General features: G+C 43.2%; 1 protein-coding gene across 3 annotated transcripts in view; it reads left to right on the top strand.

Annotated features, from left to right (window-relative positions):
• Window positions 1–19,246, top strand: part of FIRRM (FIGNL1 interacting regulator of recombination and mitosis) — a 387,122-nt gene that overhangs the window by 24,023 nt on the left and 343,853 nt on the right. The window lies entirely within an intron of this gene.

Here is a 19,246-nt window from a genome sequence, read left to right as displayed (position 1 = left end):
ACTCCATATAGGGAACAATATCAAGGGAGAAGTAACCAACGTTTTTTTCACAGAGAACAAGGGCACAGGCCCCCTGGTCCGAAACAATGGAACACCCCATACGAACCTCCATATAGAAGGAGACCATTTTGTCATCCAACAAGGAGCCAGTACCATGGACATCCGTGGCAAAACGGGGGCTGGAACCCCAGAAGGACCCAACAGGGAAATATGAGAGGAAACTATGGCGAACGTTTGGACCCGAGATGGGAAGAGAGAAAAGATTATACATAGCGAACCCCGAAAAGGGAACAAAGAAACGAAATAGAGGAAAGAGGGGAGGAAACAGGAAAAAGGGAACAATAGGCCAGGGAATATACAATTTAAGCACGGCCACTTTTGATGACGAAGAATTAAACGTTTTAGATTTAGGCCTCAAATATGCCCCAGATAAACAACTTGATAAGTTTGAGGCCTATATAGATTTACAGAAATTCATAAGAAAGCTGAATATCAAAAACATTTTTGCCAAAAAAGAACAAACAGAGTGAGAGTGGGAACAATGTTTATGTAAATCAGGATCAAAACAGTGTTTATAAACACTCCAATCTTAAAAACAACTCTACCTTTAACCCTAATGTACAACAAAATGATAGTATTACAGTGTTTAAGAAATTGGTTGAAAAGGACCTGAAAGAAATGAAGATCCAGAAATCAAAAGGAAGGGGCCTGTGGAAAACCATTAAACAATTGGAGAAGAAAAAGAATATAGTAATATGTCCGGCGGACAAGGGAGGAGGATTAGTGATACTAAACAAAGAAGACTACAAAAAGTAAATGGAGAAATTATTGGCTGAGAAGGATACATATAAAAAGTTAAAAAATAATCCGAAGAAAGATTATGAAAAGCGACTTAAAAAATTTGTTAAAAAGGGAGAAAATAAGGGAATATTAAACAAAAAGGAAGCCAAATACTTAACTCCGAAGGCCGCAAAAACTCCTGTGATCTATTATGTGCCAAAAGTACATGAAGACTAAAAGAACCCTCCAGGCAGACCCATAATCAGTGGAATTGAGTCTTTATTTTCAAGATTAGGTGAATACATCGATTGGTTTCTTACAACCTCTAGTGTCAGAAGGCAAATCATATTTAAAGGACAGTAAACAGCTACTCACTGAACTAAAAAATACTAACATAACAGAGGAGGATATTCTTGTTACAATCGACGTTAACTTGTTGTATACCAACATAAAACAGGAACACGCATTGAGTAGTACAGAATGGGCGCTACAAACATTGACGGACCTTAAACAAGAACAAATTAGCTTTATAGTGGAAGGATTGGAACTGGCAATGTCACATAACTACTTCTGGTACCAGGGTACATACTACACTCAAACCAAAGGAGTGGCTATGGGAGCAAAGTACGCTCCCAGTGTAGCAAACCTTTTCCTCAATAGATGGGAAGAGGAACAGATCTATAGCGTACCAAGACAACACCTAAAGATGTACCGCAGGTACATAGACGATATTATCATATGGAGAGGTTCAGTTGAAGAATTAAACAACTTTTTTGATGAGATCAGTCAGAATGCATATGGCATTTCCTTTACTGGAAGCTGGAATACTCAAAGTATTGACTATCTGGACTTACAGATATTCAAAGAAAATGGTCAAGTAGGAACAAGGACGTATTTCAAAGCCACTGACCGTAATGGGTATATCCCCACAACCAGCTGTCACCATCCAAAATGGATTAACAACATCCCGAAGGGCCAACTGATGCGGATATATAGGAATTGCAGCAACCAGACTGACTACGAGAAACGGGCTGACCAAATTATTGACAGATTTGTCTCCAAAGGATATAAGAAAAAAGAGTTATGTGACCTTAAAAGAAAAGTACGCCAAATGAAAAGGGATAAGCTAATTGATGATGTACCCAAAAGGAATCAAAGAAGCAACAACAAAAAGATGGATACAGCATTCCTGACGGGATATAATCGACAATATAAAGGGTTAGAAGAGATCTTTAGAAAGCATTGGCCCATTCTACACACAGATGAAACATTAAAAGCCTTATTACCAAAAAAGCCATTGTTTATATATAGAAAAGCCCCTACACTGAGGAATAGACTAGCAAAGAATACCACCGACCCACCAAAAACCATAAAAATCTTTGAAAACTTGAAAGGTTTCTTTAAATGTGGAAGATGTCTCCCGTGTAAAACCAGCTCAAAAACCACTCAGAAGAAAATAATTAAGTTCACGTCCTCTTCAAATGGGAAGGAATATAAAATTAACAAGCTCATTACATGTAGCAGTACCCATGTCACTTGCGTAATTGAATGTCCGTGCCAAAAACAATATGTCGGCAGGACCACACGACAATTGTACGTAAGGATTAGAGAACACATAAAAAATATCAAAGGATACCACAATCATAATGTCTCTAGACATTTTAGGGACTACCACAATCGAGACCCTAATCTTATGACATTTTACGGTATTGATAAAGTAAAGGGACACTGGAGGGGAGAAGACAGAAGAATAAAAATCTCACAAAACGAGACAAAATGGATATTCCTTCTAGACACGCTACAGCCGGCAGGCCTAAACATAGACCTGGATTTAAACTGTTTCTTAACCAACTATTTAGTTTTTTAACACATTCTCCCCTTCCTGTTTTGGCCAAACCTTCCCCAAATCCTCTTTTCCACTAGTTCCACGTTTTTAGTTGACTTTTTTAGTCTAGTTTTTAGTGATCAGTAGGATCAAAGGCAATATATATCCAACTAGGGTGAGTGTAGAATATCACATCATGGGACATATTTATCATATTAACAACAACGACATCGTGACTACATTAGGGTTTCAAATATAATATTCCCATTCCTCTGTTCTATAGTCCAGTTTACATTTTTGGGGCATATTGTGTATATGGAGAGTCTGAACAAATATTAATTAAATTAGAACTACAGATAAGCATAGAGATATATAGGATACATTTATGACCATAAATACTAAGAGTTATAATAACAGGAATCTGCACATCAATAATGATTAGTTACTGATTGGTTTTAAAAATAAAAACTCCCTTTGAGGGTCCCCTCTACACAAAAAAATTAAATATTGTAATAATATAGATTTTGATTAGCGGTATACTTTGTATATCCCTGCCTATATAGCATCTTATATTTGATTTGGGCACAAGCTTTTATCCAGTCATACTAGGGGACACTCCCACCTAGTAAAGAGCATTTTCGTGTATGCATATATTTCCCTATAAGGGTCCATCATTCAATGCAATTTATCTCTGGTTCAATCATTATGCAATTTTGCTTTAATTACCATGCATTTTTGTTGCTTGTTTTTGTAACTTCTATCTATTTCTATTTTTATTTCATTTTTTTTATTTATATTTTTTCTTTTAATTTTCACACCAATTGTCATTCACTTAGAGCAGTGATGGCGAACCTTGGCACCCCAGATGTTTTGGAACTACATTTCCCATGATGCTCAGCTACACTGCAGAGTGCTTGAGCATCATGGGAAATGTAGTTCCAAAACATCTGGGGTGCCAAGGTTCGCCATCACCGACTTAGAGTAATAGGATTCCATTTAAATTTTTAATGCTCAAAACTTTTTTTTTAAATTTTTTAACTGTTCATTGTTTATTTACATTGTAACGTTGACTCCACCACTGCCACATACGTGAAAACATAAAGCCGCTCATTTTAAGAATGACAAACGTTGTTTGTGTCTCTGTCTATTTCTTTTTACTAATAGCAGAGTATGTGGATTTGCGCAAGCTCCACCTGGTCTCTGGTCTTTTTATCACACATAACAGAGTCTGTGGATTTGCGGAAATGCCACATGAACTCTATCCCATAAACAATAGGTGTGTCTATCTAACGCCCTATGCCAGTAAGAAAAATGGCGTGAATGCGCCGTACAAGCAGTACACCCTATATAAAGAGAGTGGAGCACCAAGATGGCCGCTCCAGACGACGTCCAATGACGAAACACGTAGGGCGTGGCCTAAGGTGTACACTCTCTCATTACAACGGCGGTGAATTCAAATGCTGTGACCAGCATATACATTGAGGCACCTTTTTCATCCTTCGGTTTGTGAGTAACCTCTTATGCACTTAATAAAATGATGTTTTAAACTGGATTACACTATGTATGCATCATTCTGTTTTTAATGAGGGAAACTACTGGATGGTAACTGAAGCAGCTCTATATAGCGACACGGGCTCACACTGTGGAGGCGCATTAACCCCTTAAGGGTTAGGGGAGCTGGTGAGTGTGGATTATTGTCTTTATGCATGGGAATCGCACCGGTTGCAATTCAGGAAGCCACCAAGCACTGCAGCACACTGTCACTTTTTGTTCCAGATAGGACTCTCTGACATTAACTTTCTGCTGCTGGACATTTGTATCAATTTGCATCTGTATTTTTTGTATTTTTTATTTAGCGACTTTTACTTAGCGAATTTATTGAATTGAATTGAATTTAGCACTGTATTTATTTATTGTGGCACTTATAGAAGCATGTAACACTTTTTTTCAGCATTTACTGAACCTGTGGCACTTTCATAGGCACTTAGCACTTTGTTCATCATGTGATTTGCAAAAACACACACATGCACTTTTTTCTACAGAAAGTATATTGAATCTTTGCACTAGTATATAGCAATTTAGTGATTTAAATAGCATTTTTGTCATACTTTTAAGCACGATTTATATTGTTATTTGTATATTGCACATAAGGAATTTTTATTTTACATTTTATCATTTATTTTGAATTTTATTTTTCACTTTTTTATATGTTAGTCACTAGTGAATAATTTAATAAGGTACAATCATTAGCAGGTGAGTTTCCTGCAGACACTAAGTAGAAATAATAGCAGGTGAGCGCCATAACTACCCTCTTTTAATATTTGTCTATGGTTTTCAACCTTTTGGGTTGAATATTTAAGGTAGTGGCAGCCCCTCCTTCCAATGTTAATTGTCCTTTCCCTATAAGGTCTCACATTTTGGGTTTTTCGGATCTCGAAAAAATATTTTACGTCCATAGCGCACCTCAACCCCCCTTTTTTAAATGGGGAATTGCACCTTTCATGGCTTATTTGAAGCAGTCTTTTCCGACTCCTCCTTGCTTTGAAGAAACCAGCGTTTGGTTATTGGCTGGTTAAAACGTGTCAGTAGCGTGACGTCAGCACGCCACGCGGGAACCACGCTCTCTTTGATTCTGAGTGTCAGCATGGAGCAAACAGCTGACAGCCTGCCTTGCCTGCCAAAGGCAACGGCTTTATAACAAGGAAATCTCCCTCTGTCTATATGCAGCCAGCGTTCAACATGACGTGTACACTATGATGAGAATCTTCCAGGTGTATGAGTAATGCTACACCTATACGACGACATCGCTGTGTTTGGTGAGAGTATCATTATTTCACCTTACACATGAATATGTATGCATTCTATTCATTTATAGCACTCCCCCTGTTGTAAACGATATGAACACTCACCCAATAATGCCTCTGCATCTCATCTGGAAATTGTGAACCATTCTAAGCCCTTGTACACACGGTTGGAGAATCCGTCGGAATGTGTCCTATCGGACCGTGTTGTCAGATAATCCGACTGTGTGTGGTATGCATCGGACTGTTTCCGTCTGAATATCCGTCAGACCAAATTTTCCAACTTGCTGGAAATATTTTCCGACAAACTGGTCCGATAGGACATACTCCGATCATGTGTAGAGAATTCCGATCGGACAAAGTGCCACGCATGCTCAGATCAAATTCCCACATCAAAGCTATTGGCTACTAGCCTGAACGTAGTCCCATTGTAACGAAATTACGTCATCACGTTCTGAAAGATCGGATTTTTCGACAACTTTGTCCGACCGTGTGTATGCAACAGTTTCGGACGAGATCCGACGGACAAAATCCGACGGATTTGGTTGTCGGAATCTCCGACCGTGTGTACAAGGGCTAACAAGCTGGTCGCTATAATTGCCATAACTTTGCTGGATTTATCTCCATCTAATTATGAGGGTCTATGATGCATATTAATATAACCCTGCTGAAATGATCTATGCTTGATCAACACTCCTAATCATTCATCCATCCACCCAGTATACCACTTATATTGTTCATGACTGATTAACTTGATCCATCTAGAATCTTGTCCATTAGCGTTTATCTTTGATTACTTATCAGCCTCTACCATGTGTGACTGTTGGTGTGTACGTGAGATGCTTAGCCACAGCTCCCTATGTTTTTAACCAGTTTGACAACGTATTTTTTTATCTGTCTGTGTCAGGCACTTACCTGTGCCTTCTTTTCTTATTTAATTTGGTTTTGCTATTTTGTATTAATAAAGCTAGTTTTGTACTCGCTGCATCATAGTGTTATTATTCTGCCCTCTTAAGAGAACTTTATTCTCTTAGCCTATCAGGCCTGCCAGAACTCTCAAGATAATCAAGAGGAGATCACATTTTTATTATGTGGCTTTAACACAAACCCACCTTGACTTATTATACACAGTGATGCCCTCAAGGCCGTTTTTAAGGCAGGGCAAAAGGGGCAGCTGCCCTGAGCCCCATTATTGTAGTGGGGCCCAAAGCAGCTGCCTCATACTTGCCAACTATCCCAGTTTAAATTCCCTTATCCCTTGAAGTTTTAGTCCTGTCCTGTGCTGTGTCCCGATATCTCAGTGTAAGCTGCTGCTGCCCAGCTTTATGTAAATAGTTGTGGACTGCGGCATTGATATGTAAAGGTGGCATTCATATGTATATAATGTCCCCCTGAGGTCACATCCACCATCACTTCTGCTGAATGCTGCCCACTGGGGAGATAAAGGATCATGCTTGAAAGTCATGCCTGCAACTGTGGTCATTAAGCCTAACATCAGCCAAGCAAATTGGAGGTGGAACCCTTCTTCTAAATAACACGGTGCTACAACACCCTGAATTTTGGTGCATGTGAATACGCAGGCAGGCAGTGAGGAAATTATGTGATGTAACCTTTAGCAACCAATCTGTGAGCAGTAATTCTGTGCACTAACCTCTAACAACCAATTAGTGAGTGGTATAGATGTTCAGTAACCTCTAGCAATCAATCAGTGAGCAGTTTTGATGTACAGTAATCTCCAGCAACCAATCAACAAGCAGAAGTCATTTGCTGTAACCTCTAGAAAATAACAGTGAGCCATAATGTGTGCTGTAACCTCTAGCAGCCAGTCAGTGAGCGGTAATGATACATTGTAACCTCTGGCAACCAATCGCAATCGCTGCCTGATCTGCTTCAGTAAACTGATTTTGAGTCTAGCTGCTATTTACTGTATGTCTCAAAACATGTGGAGAGGGAAATTGCGTGGAAGAGGGGGCCCAAGAAAATGTTTGCCCAGGGTCTAATCAATATTAAAGACGGCCCTGGATGCCCTACTGTCTTGAGTTTTCACCTTGAGGGTTTTGGTAATGATGGTGTCCTACACTAATCTCCCTGCATACCAATTGTTTGAGTTGTTTGTATCCTGATCGCATCAACTTAGTTGGATATTTCTGATCCCTTTGTAGATGTGGACACTGGTGTTGTAACTGATTAGTCAAAAAACTTGTATCTGGACTTTAACCACTTAACAACCGGGCCATAGCTGAATGATGATGGGCAGTTGCTTAACTCTGGGAGGGCATACTATGACATCCTCCCAGAATTCCGCTCTCGTGTGCCTCCTTAGGTGTGCACCTGAGAACTTCCGTGACCGCCGGGTCCTCTGGCATCACGGTAAACGGCTGCTGATCGCGGCCGTTTACCATGTGATCACTCCGTCAAATGACAGAGCGATCACATGTAAACAAACCAGTGTGATTTCTGGTTCCTCTCCCCTCTCCATTCAGTGTGAGGGGAGAGATCGGTGGCAGCAGCACTGTGGGCTGCATGTGTAGTGCCCACAACGCTGCTCAGTGACAGATCCATCCATCCATCCATGCTCACCCAACCATACTCTGCATACCCGGCCGTAGCCGGCCATACTCGGCCGTAGCCAGCCATAGCCAGCCTTCCTCAATCATGCTCAGTCATGCCCAGCCATACTTGGCCATGCTCATCCATCCCCATTCATGCTTATCTATGCCACATCCATGCCACTACAGTGCCTCACAAAAGTGTAATAGGTAGTCAAATTAGATTTGAAACTTATGTCCCTAGAACACCTGATGGTGCTCCCTGCATGTTGGGCCTCTGTACGTGGCCACGCTATTTAAAAGGCTCACACGTGGTCTCGCCATACTCAGAAGCAGTAGTAGAATGTGTTTTGGGGTGTAATGTTGTGGTATGAATATGCTGTGTGTGAGAAATAACCTGCTAATATAACTATTTTGTGAAAAGAAGAAAATCTTGATTTTTTTGCAAAGAATTGTGGGGAAAAAATTACAGCGTCAAAAAACGCACCATGCCTCTTACTAAATGCCTTGGAATGTCTAATTTCCAAAAAGGGGTAAATTGGGGGGTATTTATGCTTTCCTGGCTTGTTAGGGTCTCAAGAAATGAGAGAGGCCATCAGTACTTCAGGTGTGATCTATTTTCAGAGATTGACACCATAGCTTGTGGACTCTCTAACTTTCACAAAGACCCAATAATATACATCTATTTGGGTTATTTTTTACCAAAGATATGTAGTGGCATAGATTTTGGCCAAAAAATTACTCATTTGCAAAATTTTATAACGGAAACAAAGAAAAATAATTTTTTTACTGAGTTTTTCGGTCTTTTTTTCTTTTATAGCGCAAAAAAAAGCCCATCAGTGATTAAATACCACCAAAATAAATCTCTATTTGTGTGAAAAAAAGGACAAACATTTCAAATAGGTACAGTGTTGTATGACTTGAGTAATTGTCATTCAAAATGTGAGGGCACCAAAAGCTGAAAATTGGTGTGGTTATTAAGGGGTTTAAGTGCCCAGTGGTCAAGTGGTTAAATCATGGTGTGGCGCACTAACTCTGAATTTATTCATGTTGTAAACAGTGTCAGTCTTTACCTGTATTTATTGAATACTCTATAGGGAGCAGCAGTAGGAATTTATAAAGGGTATTTCACAAATTTATTACTGTGTGAATTTTGCCTAGTTCATTTCTTCTAGAGCCAATTTTTGTGTGAAACGTTTACAAGAGATTTTGGCTTTTCTTATCGTACATCATGGTAGACAGAGCCATAGTAGTTACTATGTGGGTTATAGGCAACCTTCAGGTGATGGACATTGGCACACCCTAAGACAGGAAGTCCACTCCCTATATAACCCCTCCCACTACTGGGAGTACCTTCCGTTTTTTTTGCCAGTGTCTAAGGTGTTGGTCACGTGTAAAGATGTGCTGTGCTGAGCAATCCTTGCTGGGGCCTGCTATGCAGCCGGATCCATTCAAAGTGTCTTTTCAGGCCGAATTGAACCCGGGCCTTGCGGCGGAAGAAACAATGTTTTGCCTGTAATGCTTCTCTTTTTAGAGAGCTGGATCCAGCTTTTTTTTTTTTTTTTCTTCAGCCATAAAAATTTTTCTGGAGGGGTGTTTTACAGGTCCAGGAGGGTGGGTGACCACACACACACACTGATTACATCAGAACGGAGGCCCGCACTCGCATGGGAAAACCCTCTTTTGAAAAGAGAGAGGGGGCCCACGAAGTGATGGAAGGGGTGGGGCTTAACGCGGCGTTGGTGTCCAATGTCCAGCGCAGGTGTATGTTTGAAAGCTCAATTTTTCTGCTGGCTGCAGATGTCTGAGGAACACAATAGCAAAAAAAGGGGCATATAAAGAGGTTGGTGACGCAGGCATTCCCTGACACATTTACTAAAAGAATCAGGCTGAGCGCTAATAGCAGCGGCAGTGGCTGGTCTATTGCTCAAGCAGTGGATGCAATTTCTTCTGATGATACCTCTGCATTTGTTCATCGGGTTAAGGTCAGAAGGGGGGTTTGAATCACCCCCAAAAAGGCCTAAAAGGGTCTCTCTCAAGCTCTGGAAAACCTATTCCTCTCTACAATGGCATCCCCCCCCGTTAGAGGGGATGGCTGGTCAGAGTGAGCATCAGGGCCATGAAATGTTTGCAACTGTTTTCAACACTGCAGCCCCTGTCTATATTACTAAAAAATTGAAAATTTATATCAAATACTTACCGTAATTTTCCTTTCCTGATAGGCTCCATGGCAGCATACGTGTGGGTAGCCCCATCTCCACGATTACCCAATAGGACCCAACTCCCATAAATCTTTGCTCCCGGCTACTATCAGTGTTCCGTAACTAGCCAACTCCAGACATTTGGGAGGGAACTCCTGCTGCCATGGAGCCTATCAGGAAAGGAAAATTACGGTAAGTATTTGATATAAATTTTCCGTTTTCCTGAAAGGCTCCATGGCAGCATACGTGTGGGAAATAACTCGCCAAACACACCCGGGTGGGCAAAATGTCGACCAAAGAACAAAAGTTTATTTAGCATTGTCAACCGACAAAACTTGCAAACCAAAATTAACAGAAGACAGAGCCGCTGGCTCTACACAGTAATGAGAAACAAAGGTATTAATGGAAGACCAAGAGGCTGCTCTGCAAATAACTTCAGGCGCCACATGACGAGAAGCTGCCCACGACATTGAAATACTCCGTGTTGAATGAGCCGTTAATGCCTCAGGAGCCAAGCCCTTTGCTCTGTATGCCCTCTGAATGATCCAGGTAGAGATAGATCTGGCCGAAGCTCGCAATCCTTTATTCTTGCCATGAGGGAGAACAAAAAGAAATTTTGTTTGTCTAAAAGGAGCTGTGACTTCCAAATATTGTTTAAGCGCGTGTCCTACGTCCAGAGGATGAACATCCTGACTCTCTGAGTTTTTGAAAGTGGGAAGCACAATTTCCTGATTCTCATGGAAGACCGAGGTTACTTTGGGATTCGATCCCAACATGGGAATCAATACTGCCCTGTCTGGAAAGAAAGTCAGAAAAGGTTCCTCCGAACCTAGGTTCCTAATCTCAGAAACTCTTTTGGCTGAGGTTATAGCTACCAAGAAGATGGTCTTGAGAGTGAGATCCCTTATGGACAGAGGCTCTGTAGAATCCTTCCCAAGGTTTGAAAGAAAATACAGCACTAAAGAGAGGTCCCATTTAGGAAACCTTGGTTTTCTTTGGGGTCTGAGCCTGATAGCTCCCTTGAAGAATTGTCGTACCAGTGCATGGTTTGCCCAGGAAATACCCGTAAAGGCTGAAATAGCCGACACTTGGACTCTCAATGAACTGATAGCTAAAGGTAAATCAAGGCCTGTTTGGAGAAAGCTTAGTATGTCTTGTACTGTTCGAGAACTGCAAGAATTTTCTCTGGAGGACATAGGGGCTGAAAACTTGGACCATATGCGCTCATATACCTTATTAGTACTCCCGCGTCTGGAATTGAGAAGGGTTGGAATGAATTCTTCCAGACAACCAAGAGCGTCTAGCCTTTCCCTCTCAAAAACCATACCTTGAGGTGCAGACATGATGGGCATGGATGTAACCTTGTGCCTTGAGACAGCAAATCTGGCCTGAGAGGCAGGGGAACTGGCTCTTGATAACTGAGGAGCAGCAGTAGAGGGAACCAAGGTCTGTTGGGCCAGAATGGAATCACTGCGAGAATCTCCACCTTCTCTGTCCTGAGCCTCCGAAGAAACTGCAGGATCACCAGAACTGGAGGGAAGGCATAAGCTGTCTGAAACTTCCAATGTTCTGTGAGGGCATCTATCCCATATGCCTGAGGATCCCTGAACCTTGAGTAATATTTCGGAAGCTTCCGATTGCACGGGGAAGCGAACAAGTCGACTTCCAGGGACAATCCTAAGGTCAGGAGCCAATCGAATACTTCCCCGTGTAGGGACCATTCGTTGTTGTCCAACTCGACACGCGATAGGAAGTCTGCCTGAACATTCTGCACCCCTGGGATGTAGACTGCAGAAAGGCTGGACAAATTCTTCTGAGCCCAATTCATTATCGGCTCCATCTCCTGTAACAGGGACCAGCTGCGAGTCCCCCCTTGCTTCTTTACGTAAGCCACCGCGGTTGTGTTGTCCAACCTTAGCATGACCGAGGCATTCGCTGTTAGATGGTGGAATGACCGAAGCGCCTGGAAGGCCGCTCTTAGCTCCAGAACATTGGAGACGACTCTTTGTGATGGAAATGTCCACCTGCCCTGAGCGACATCCGAAAGGCAGTGAGCACCCCATCCTCGGTTGCTGGTATCTGAAGTTACCGTGACCTATGAGATGGGAATGATCGAATGGTGGTTGCGCAGGTTCTTCCCCTGCAGCCACCAAAGAAGAGACGTCCTCATGGATGGAATGAGGAATATGCGCGGTCTGGCTGGATAAGTCCCACTGTTGTAGAAACCCCTTCTGAAAGGGACGAGTGTGCCACTGGGCCCACTTTACCATGGGAATGGTGGCTGACATTGTGCCAATCACCTTCAGACATTGGAGAGCCGAGAGATGGGATGATGCAAGGGCTGCATGAATCCTGTCTCGTATGACTCCAACCTTCTCTTCTGTAAGGGCGATAGTACCTTCCACTGTGTTGAACTGCGCCCCTAGGAAAACAAGAGACTGAGTTGGATCTAGGTGACTCTTCTCTAAGTTCAGAAGCCACCCGAACTCCTGTAGAGTGGAGATGACTAGGTCTTTGTGCTCCAAGAGCTGATCTCGGTTCTGGGATAGCAGAAGAAGGTCGTCGAGATAGTGGTGGAGACGAACACCTTTGACTCTGAGAAAGGCCACAACTGCCAAAAGAACTTTGGAGAAGACCCGTGGGGACGTTGTTAACCCAAAGGGAAGACATGTAAATTGAAGATGTTGATTGCCTACCGCAAAGCGGAGGTACTGTTGAAACTCCTTTGCCACGGGGACATGGAAGTAAGCGTCCTTCAAGTCGACTGATATCATCCAGTCCCCCAGATACACTGACTGCTGAATGGTAAGCAGAGATTCCATCTTGAACTTCTCTTTGCGAATGAAGGAATTGAGATGGGTCAAATCTATTACCGGCCTCCATGTGCCGTTTTTCTTTTGAACCAGAAACAGGGGAATACATGCCCTCTCAACGTTCCTGTTCTGGAACGGGAACCGCTGCGCCTTGATCCAGTAAAGAGTTCACGTAGGTCAATAGGACTCGTTTCTTCTCTTTTAATTCTGGAAGATTTGTGGGAATAAATCTTAGCCTTGGGGTGCTGATAAAACCCCACTTGTGACCTGAGGAAACTGTTTTTACTGTCCAAAAATCCCGAATTGAGGCCGCCCAAACATGCCTGAAGTGGAGAAGACGAGCCCCCACCTGACAAGTTTGAGCGGGCCCAATTTCAAAAGGATTTCGCGGAATCCTGCTTGCCGGACGAACCCCCTTTTGAGGTATTTTTGAAAGAAGACTGCCTGGATCTGACCTTGAGAATTCTCGACCAGGTCTATAGCTCTGCGCCTCCCTGGCACGATCAGGGCCTTGTCTTCTAGGAAATGGACGCTTTTGATTTTGAAGACGTCTGTCCTGGGGAAGAAACCCAGATTTCCCACCTGTAGCCCGGGATATGGCAGTATCCAGCTTGTTGCCAAACAAAGATGACCCCTCAAAAGGAATACGGCACCAGGTCTGTTTGGATGCTGGATCCGCCAGCCATGGACGGAGCCATAACGCATGGCGTGCTGACACCGCTGCTAACATATCCCGAGATATCAGGTGAATAACATCAATAGATGCCTCTCCCAAAAAGGCAGACGCCATCCTGATTTCTTGAATAGGGGAGTCTTTGGCTGTTTCAATAGAAATACCCCTCAGGAATTCTTCTACGGAATCAGCCCAGGATTCTATGGCCTTAGATACCGCTGCCATTGCAAGCACTGGTTTGCAAGCCATTCCAGAAGTCAGGTATATCCTTTTAAGGTCTGAATCGATCCGCCTTTTCAAAGGATCTTTAAAAGATACTGTATCCTCTAAAGGTAGGGTTACATATCTCACCAAACGCATGAGCGCTGCATCCACCAGTGGTGCTGACTCCAGGTGCTTCACATCCTCTTCTTTAAAAGGGTATAACTTCAGGATTTTTGACTGCATGGAACCCTTTTTATCCATCTTGCTCCATTCCTCGATGATAATGTCACCCAACTCTGAAAGGAAAATATTGTCGCTCCTTATTGAGCTGTTTAAAGAATTTTCTCTGCTTTGGTGGGGAAGTAATAGTCTTCCCACTTCAGAGCCTCTCTCACTGCTTTGACCAATGAAGGCACCAGTCCATAGTCAAATCCTAAACCAGGATCCTCACAGTCAGATTCACTGTCTGAGATGGGAGCAGATAGGCGACTTGGTTGAGAGGATTCCCATGTCTCCTGCAATAGGTTCTCTCCGGTTGGAGGAGCCAATAATTCTGACGGGGATTCACACAACTGTAGAGCGTCCCTCTCCTGCAAGGACTCCTTCACAACCTGTCTTACTAATGACTCCAAACGCTGGTCTGCACCATCCCTTTCATCTGCAGCTTTGGAGAAGCAGTGATTGCATAAGGATTTGTCTGATGAAACAGGCATCCTGCACCTCCAGCATGATTTTTTCCGTATGCCTGCTGGAGTGAGCAGCAGGGGGGTGAGAATAATTCTTGTCACGCTGTTCAGACCTTGACCTATGCTGGCTAGACCTTGAGGAGGATTTATGGCGGTGTGATCTTGATGATCCACTGCGTCTAGAGGTATTAGGCTGTGGATCAGACCCAGAAGGGCTGTAAAGATAAAACAGACAGAGAGAGAAAAAGATACACAGTCAATCCTACCTATGCCAAAAACTCTCTCCATTATATAAAAAACATGAATACTAGCAACCTACCTAACATGAGCGGGCTGGCCACTAGGAGGCAGTAAGGCGTCCATATTCCAAAATAAACCAACAGTTTAAGAAATACTGCAACCAAAGAGAAAAAATAAAAATACATTTTTTTTTTTTTTTTTTAAGTAAGCATTTCCCTAGCCTAAGGGACATGCTCTTACCTTTAAACCGCCGCACTGACAGCCCCGGGAAGTCGCTGCGACCACTGCAAACATTCCCAGGGTTCTGACAGCTTCCAAAGGCTTTTAAATTTGGCGCCCGTGACGTCATTGCCGACGTCAGACGCGAGGCGCTCGCACGCATGCGCGGGAACCAAGCCTCGGTCTCACACCGGGTTCGCACATGCGCAGAACGCCTGTATAACCCGGAAGTAAGGAGAGAGGTTTGCTGGAACGCGGAAGCGACCGCAAACAGCATAGAGGAGACTGCTAGACAAACAAAAGGAGAAAATACACACAAATACAATGCTGCCATGGATAGACAAAAGGCTCACCACTCCACCAACGATCACCTGGCCGAACGGACTAGGACACACACGCCGCACCTCCAAGCAGATAATGGTCACCCATAGCAACGGGACACAGACCGTGCGCACTCAGTTAGGAAATCCTTTCTTCAGCGCTACTCTGCAAATACACTCCATACCCTGCTTAACAGTCAGGGCCTATCGGAGGAAAAATTCTCAGTCAATCAGCCAATCGATCGTCGTGAAGTTTTGTTTCCAGGAAAGAAACCATCTGGTCCTACTGGGGAGGACAAAAAAGGAACACTGATAGTAGCCGGGAACAAAGATTTATGGGAGTTGGGTCCTATTGGGTAATCGTGGAGGCGGGGCTACCCACACGTATGCTGCCATGGAGCCTTTCAGGAAAGGTATTTTTTTCCTCCGCCGTGATAGGAAAATAAATAAAAAGGTTATCAGTTTTAATTGCATCTCAGTGTGGGACAAAATACGACAGATTCTCTTCCATTACCCAGGACCCTCAAACTGGAACTGGGGTCGGAAGAAGATGATTTTCCTCAGGGGCCCATGGTGAGGCTGGTGACTCCTCTTCTGAGGTGTTAAATGCGGGGGGATCAGCTTCACAATCTGTAAGATTGATGGGGCAGTTTCTTGCTGAATGGTCCACTCTACATTTATGTACCCTTAACTGAGTGTTTGGATTTGCTAAAGCCTCCTCAAGCTGTGCATGCCTTTCCTGTCCATTCATTGCTGGAAAAGCTTTTTTCTCTGGCAGATTGAGTGTCACACTGTGCTGACAGTAATTTGGTTAATCGTTGAGAGACCAGTTATAACAGGTGCTTAATATTATCCTGTTCAGCAGGCCCCGGATCTGGCAAGCTACTAGCGGCTTTGTTTGCAATAGTTGCTATAAGAGATTCTATCCTTCAGGCCCTTGTGCCCTTCACTAAGCGCCATGCAAGAAGCTCCTGGCCAGTCTTCCTTTTTGCGGTGAAACTGCTGTTTGGGGATGATTTGGGTAATACATCCAAAGAAATGCTAGTGGAAAAAGTACCCCTTTGCCATTACCGAAAAGGAGTAAACGTATTTCATTTTAACAAACTCCTTCTCCTGTGCCAGGGGCATCAGCCTCCAGGCAGTCACGACGGCCTGCGCCGTCAAGTTCAAAAGGTAATCCCCAGGGTCAACCCCAGGGACAAAAGAGGTCTTGGGGGAGGAAACCTACAAAATACTAAAGCCTCCTTATGAGGGGGCACCCCCCCCCCCCCTCGCTCGAGTATGGGGAATACTTCTGCAGTTCTCAAGGATCTGGCAGGAAGAGTGTCGAGACAGATGGGGAACTTCCTCAATAGCTCCAGGGTACAAACTGGAGCTCCAGGAGTTCCCATCTCCTCGTTTTCTCAGATCAAATGTTCCTAAGGATCAAGAGAAATAGAAGTCTTTCTTTAAAGCATTGGAACATCTTTTGGCAAAAAGTGATCATGGTGATCCCCACGTAAGTGCAGGGATTGGTTCAAACTTTTTTTTTTTTTTTTTTTTTTTGTTCATGGTGCCAAAACTGAATGGACCTTCTGGATCTCAAAAATCGAATTTGATTTCCTGAATATAACCACTTTTTTTTTTTTTTTTTTTTCATGTCAATCCAATCAGTTGTTTCCCTCCTACCAGAAGGTGAACTTCTGGCATCAATTGACATCAAAGATGCATACCTCTATGTGCCTATTTCTTCGCTCACCAGTAATATCAATATTTCAAGGTAGACAATCTTAATTTTCAGTGTGCAACTCTGCTTTTTGGTCTATCTACTGCACCTTGAGTGTTTTACAAAGGTTCTGGCTCTAGCCAGATTAAGGACCCTAGAAGAAATCCTCTTTAAAACCATGAAGAAGGCTAAAATACTTGGGTCTGATCATAGATACACCCAAACAAGGGTATTCTTGCCCCAGGAAAAGATCAGCACCATAAAGGAACTCATTTAGGGGTTCGAAGCAAGATGAATTCTTCTATTCAGCTTTGCATGAGGTTGTTGGGAAAGATGGTGGCTTCATTCGAGGGCATTCTTTATGCTCACTTTTATTCGAGACTGCTGCAAAACAGTATCCTATTGGCTTGTAACAAAAGGGTTCAAGCTCTAGATTTCCCAATGTGTCTGACTCCAAAAGTGCACAGGAGCCTCAGTTTATGGTTAATAACCAAAAATCTGCAAAGGGGAAAATCCTTCAGTTACCTGGAAAGTGGTAACACATGCCAACCTTTTTTGGATTGGGGAGCAGTCCTGGAAGAGGTAACTGTCCAAGAGAAGTGGCCCAGATCAGAAATGGCCTTGCCTATTAACATTCTAGAAATTCAGGCAGAGCACTTGGTCCTGAGGGCCTGAACGTTCAGTTTACGGAATTGTCCTGCCAGGATTCAACCTGACAATGCCACAGCAATGGCCTATATCAATCAACAAGGGGGCACAAGAAGTTGTGTGGCCCAGAGAGAGGTGAATCATATCCTACTGTATCTTGGGCATAAAACAATGTGCTTTGCCTATCGTCGGTCTTCATTCTAGAAATTGAAAATTGTCAGGCGGACTACTTGAGTCGCCAGCGGTTGTTCCTGGGAGAATGGTTCCTTCACCTTGATATCTTCCTGTCAATGATGGGGGATCCCAGATGTCTGTTCGCGTCCAGGTTCAACAAAGAAATAGACAACTTTGTGTCAAGAACAAAGGATCTGCTACCATACGGAACAGATGCCCTGCTATTCCCGTGGAATCGGTCCTCACCGATTTATGCATTGCCCCCTATTCTGCCTGCGTCCACGACTTCTTCACAGGATCAAGCAGGAAGGGAAGTCGGTGATTCTTGTGGGCCAGGAGAACTTGGTATGCAGAGATCGTAAAGATGGCAATAGGTCCCTTCTGCCATGGCCAGAACTTCTCTCGCAAGGTCCAGTATTCCATCCTACTTTTACAAACGCTAAATTTAACGGTTTGGCTATTGAGACCCACATTCTGAAGAAGCGTGGGCTGTCAGGTTCAGTGGTTGTTTACTCTGGTTAATGCAAGGAACCTGGCCTCCAGAGTCATCTTTTATGGAGTCTGGAAGGCATATCTCTCCTGGTATGAATCCAGGGGTTGGCACCCCAGGAAGTGTATGTTCTAGGTAGAATCCTTGACTTTCTACAGATGGGATTAGAAATAAAGCTGGTCTTGAGTACTATCAAGGGTCAGGTTTTGGCCATATTTGGTATTATTTCAGCAACCACTTGCTTCACACTCTTTGGTTCATAGCTTTATTCAGGTGGAAACGTGGCTTAATCCTCAGGTTAGGTCACCCCTGAACCCTTGGGACTTGAATTTTTAGTCCTGTTGGCATTACAGAAACAGCCTTTTGAGCCGATATGACGTATCCCCTTGGTCCTTTTGACATGGAAACAATTTTTTTTCTGCTAGCCATGTCTGCAAGAAGGGTATCAGAGTTGGCTGGTCTTTCTTGTAAAGAGCCATATTTAATTTTTCACAAGGAGAAGGTTGTATTGTGTCCTCATCCTAATTTTCTACTGAAGGTAGTGTCAGGTTTTCATTTATCCCAGGATATTGTTCTACTTTCATTTTTTCCCAGAACCCCGTTCTGCGGAAGAAAAGTCACTACATTCTCTTGATGTGGTGGGAGCAGTCAAAATCTATTTGAAGGCGACTGCTTAAAACTGATGTTTTGTTTGGGTTGTCTGAAGGTCCTAAAAGAGGACAGCCTGCATCGAAATCTACTATTTCTAAATGGATTCAACAAGTGATTGTTCAAGCTTATGGTTTAAAGAGGAAAGTTCCACCTTTTCATATTAAAACGCACTCCACCAGGACTGTTGGTACTTCCTGGGCAGTGCATCACCAAGCCTCCATGGCTCAAATCTGCAAGGCCGCAACTTGGTCTTCAGTCCATACATTT

Source organism: Lithobates pipiens, unplaced genomic scaffold, assembly GCF_037356315.1.
Source record: "Lithobates pipiens isolate NorthernLeopardFrog02 unplaced genomic scaffold, aLitPip1_a1.2 Scaffold_23, whole genome shotgun sequence".
Classification (NCBI taxonomy): domain Eukaryota; kingdom Metazoa; phylum Chordata; class Amphibia; order Anura; family Ranidae; genus Lithobates; species Lithobates pipiens.
This window is presented reverse-complemented; position numbering and strand designations above follow the sequence as displayed.